General features: G+C 40.9%; 1 long non-coding RNA gene across 1 annotated transcript; it reads left to right on the top strand.

Moving 5' to 3' along the window:
• Positions 1-1,067: 1,067 nt before the first annotated feature.
• LOC119280897 lies at positions 1,068-3,329 on the top strand. Its single transcript, XR_005138204.1, has 3 exons — positions 1,068-1,472; positions 2,845-2,933; positions 3,033-3,329. It is a non-coding gene; the product is annotated as an uncharacterized LOC119280897 (long non-coding RNA).
• The last annotated feature ends 741 nt before the right edge of the window (positions 3,330-4,070 follow it).

Below are 4,070 nucleotides of genomic sequence, written 5' to 3'. Positions count from 1 at the left end.
AAAATTAGCAACTTTTTTGATATCCCGAATTATTGAAAAAAAGGAAAAACAAAAGCAGAAGAAGAAAGGAAAGAGGCAGCGTCCCGGCCCGCACATGGGCCAGGTGCGCGCTTGCTGCTTTCCCGGCGCCTTATGCGCCCAATAGGAGCTCCCGGGTGGCTATACCTCGCTTGTAGCGAGAGCGACTGCTCCCTCGCCTTAGGGAGAGCGCGAATCGGTCCGGTCCAGTAGTAGTAGTTCGTGACCTTGTGTTCTTTCGTTCAGTTTTTACCTTTTTTATTTTAAAATATTCTAAATACATATATTTCAAAAATTAATTTAGTTAAATTAAAAAAACATCATGCAATTAAAAGAAATGTTCGTGCAGTATATACAAATATGTTCGCACAATCTTCAAAAATGTTGGTAGCATTCAGAAAAATGTTCTTGTGTTTCGAAAATATACCTTCATGATATTTTTAACAAATGTTCATATATTGTAAAAAATGTTCACTTAATTTTAGAAAATGTGTGTGATATTTGAAATTGTTCATGTGCTTTGAAAAAATGTTCTTGACATTTATAAAAGTGTTTACTCAATGTAAAACATATCCATGTAATTATTTAAGTAATATTTTGTACAATGAAAATGTCCAATCTGTATTTGAAAAATGTTTAACATGTTGTTTTTCAAAACATGTATTTATAAAATTCATCATTTATTTAAATATATATTTAAAATGTATAAAAAAATCTGGAAAAATGTATAACATGTATCTATAATCTATAATACTTAAATAGTCCATCCCCACTAGCCTATTTCTCTTGACATGCAGCATATCCACATCATCATCCCATTACCACCAATTATCTTGACATGTAGGCGTCCACGTCACTACACCATGTGATTATTTTTTCTATTTTTTTTCTTTTATACATATAATCATCCTTTTTCTCCCGGCCGCACCGCTTCAGGTGTCGTTTTCTTTCCTGCAAATTCTGAACGCGCTGCTCCCCCAATCCTTCCTTCTTCAACTGCAGCCAGGCCCACCCCGCCGCACTGCTCCCTTTCTTCCCCATCGCGGCTCCTCCCCTGCTCCCTATCACAGTCTCTCCCTTTCCTCCCCGTCGCGGCGACTCCTCTGCTCCCCACCACTGCCACCTGTGTTATCCACGACCCTCCTCTCCCTCTACACCTTCTCCACTGAATCAATTGATGCCACTATAATCTTTGTGCAGTAGAAACGGATGGATTCATGTCAAGAACAGAAACGTCTGGCTTTACTACTACCTTCTCATTTGCGGGTAATTGACGCAGTTGATCTCCGCTTAAAGCAGTGGACCGACTCTGTTCCTGTCATCTCCTGCCCACGTCTCTGCTCCGAAGTTCGTCAGGTTACGCCCTCCGACAATCATCGCCATTGATGCGACGAATTTGAGTTCTCGGAATGTCATCGCTGCATCCCTAGCCATCGTCTCCCTTCTCCCTACAGGTTCAGTTCTTAATCCTGAGAAATAAAATTTTCTGTCTGTACAACGTCGTAAGTTACCTTTGTTTGAAAGTTCATGTCGATGCAAACCTCACAATATATAATAGTTTATGAGATGTTCAAACTTGATACGAGTACCACACTGTAAATAGTAGTACTCCCCACGCTTCTACTACTCATCCTTCTACCTTCAGATTTTCCATTTTTGCTTAACCAGCCAGCTAATTTGGTTTGAGTCATATTCGTGTAGTTCGATTTAATAGTTGTCAAGGTAGTATGATTTGATTTGGTTAGGTTAGCAGGGAGCCATGGCCCATGGGTGGGATTGGTTAGATTTTGCTGATTCACGGTCAACGGAGATCAATTAGTCAGCGATGGATTTGACAGTTGTAGCACCTCCATGGTACCGAGCAACAGCGAGCTCCAGTGCAGATCGATATCTGAATTCCCATCGTAGGCAGCCAGAAGTGCCCATTTTTCCTATGCCGATCTGCCCCCTTTTTCCTATGTCGATCTGCTTCCCTCAGTTATTTGTTACACCCCCTCTGCACCCAATTATCCCTACTACATTGATGTGATTTACTTTCAAATTTTGGTACCTATTATTACGTAAATTTTTGGGAGGAGAGTTGATTTCAGTTTCAGATGTTGCCGAGTACTATTATTGGTAGCTCTATTTTTGTCCTTTAATATTTTTGTTGGAGTATTTTTTGGATCAGGTTCTGGTCATTCATGCCGTTCTGTTGCACTTCAAATGTTTTGTTTGCTATTTTCGAACCAGGCTCTGTTAGTTCATGCTATTTATTTTTATTTTCTTTGCGGGTTCTGATGCCTTTTGGTACTACCTGCTACACAATCCCTCAAACGCTTTTTCATGGAGCAAGTGGGGCAAGAAGCGGAGGAAGGCGAACATTAGTGAGCCACAGTTCTTATTCTCTCCCGCATCTTTTTCTAGGGTCTGTAAGATGGATTGTCACTGTTTTTGCTCCAGCAACGGTTGACATTAATTAGTTGAGAGATTAGAAATGCTAAATTGTTTTATTACCATGTTCATCAAGGCACTTAGATGTATCTTGATTTGGCCTCAAAAGTCATGCCTCTGTGTTGTGTTACTGACCGAGCACGTGTGTCGAGCTTTCCTCTGTTTCAATCTGTTGCCATCAAATTCACAGGCAATTATCAATTGATTGCCCCTACTGTTGTTTGCTAATGTGATCCACAGTGTTGCTATTTTTTCTCAGTACATAATATATATTGGCTCCTTTTCCCTGCCACACTATGTTTGCATGTACAGTTTTGTTACATCTTCCGTTTAGTTTTCATGCTATTACAAGTATATGATATATATTCTTACGTCCTGTGTGCTTCTATGTAGATTCCCTTTTGTTTGGTAGAACCTGAATTCACGATTCTGGTAAGAATTCTACACAAAGGATCAAGAAACATCGATTCGTCATTCATTTGGTATGTTTGCATTTACTACTGTCAAATGTATTTATGTAGGATCACCAAAGTATTTATCTTTACTACATATTTGTTCTTCCCTTTTGCCTGAAAATGTAGGGGAAAATAGGAATCAAGAATAAAATGTTGTTCTGCTAAGACGATCCTTAGTGGCAGTTTGAGAAAGAGCCACACTTCTTGCTGACGTTTGTTTGCATTTAAGAAAGGTGCTAGATGTGCTTCAGGTTTTAGTGTGTGTGTTTCTATATCTAAGTGATACCAGTGTTTTACTACTAACCATGATTTTAAGGCATATCAATGTGCTTCAGGTTTTCCCCAAACATAAGTTTCCTCAAAAATGTTTTGTTATTCGAACAAATATTTGAAGAAATGTTCAGTTATGCTATTGCTACTTTTATTTTTAGCTCATATTCCCGCAGCAACGCGCGGGGGGTCATCTAGTTTTAGAAAATATACATGTACTGAAAAAGGATAAAAACTCCACAAAGAACAACTTAAACTCACAGGAAAAACGTATAAAAAGTTTTAAAACTGACCATACCAGTCTACAAAACCTTTTCAAAACCAGTTGAATGGGCCAACCTACTAAGGCGAGGCGAGGCTACCTCTCCGCCGCAATAAGCGAGATACAGGCCTGATGAAAAATGTGAGCGAGACAACGGTGGAGGGCCGAACAGGCCATAAAACATAGTAGAGTCGAGGGCCTAGAAAAGGGGAACCTTCTCGACATTCCCTTAGAAAAAGCAAGGGTTTTCGTTACCTCCACAGGCGATCTCGGCGCCGGCGGGAGGTTTTGCCATTAAGCTGGTCTCCGACCAAGCTGTTTCCCTAGGGTTTGGAGAGAGAGGTCCGGCTATCCAATACCAGATCCTGATGGCGGCGGACATGGGATCATCGTCGCGATTGGGACTAGGGGAGGAAGCGGAACTTGAGGAGATGCTCAAGAACATGGAACTCCTAGATGAGGAACTTGAAGACGTGGTCATCGGGAAGGATCAAGCAAAGTGATTCAAGGAAGATGCCCAGTGGTTGGCGATCGCAAGGGTCAATACGGACATGTCCTTTAGCTCGTCTTCCCTGTTCGATACTATGAAGTTCGTCTGGGGTCTTGCACAAACGCCGAAGTTTAGAGAGGCA

Source organism: Triticum dicoccoides, chromosome 3B (assembly GCF_002162155.2).
Source record: "Triticum dicoccoides isolate Atlit2015 ecotype Zavitan chromosome 3B, WEW_v2.0, whole genome shotgun sequence".
In the NCBI taxonomy this organism is placed as follows: Eukaryota; Viridiplantae; Streptophyta; class Magnoliopsida; order Poales; family Poaceae; genus Triticum; species Triticum dicoccoides.
The sequence above is the reverse complement of the archived record's forward strand: the minus strand, read 5'-3'. Positions and strand labels throughout refer to the sequence as shown.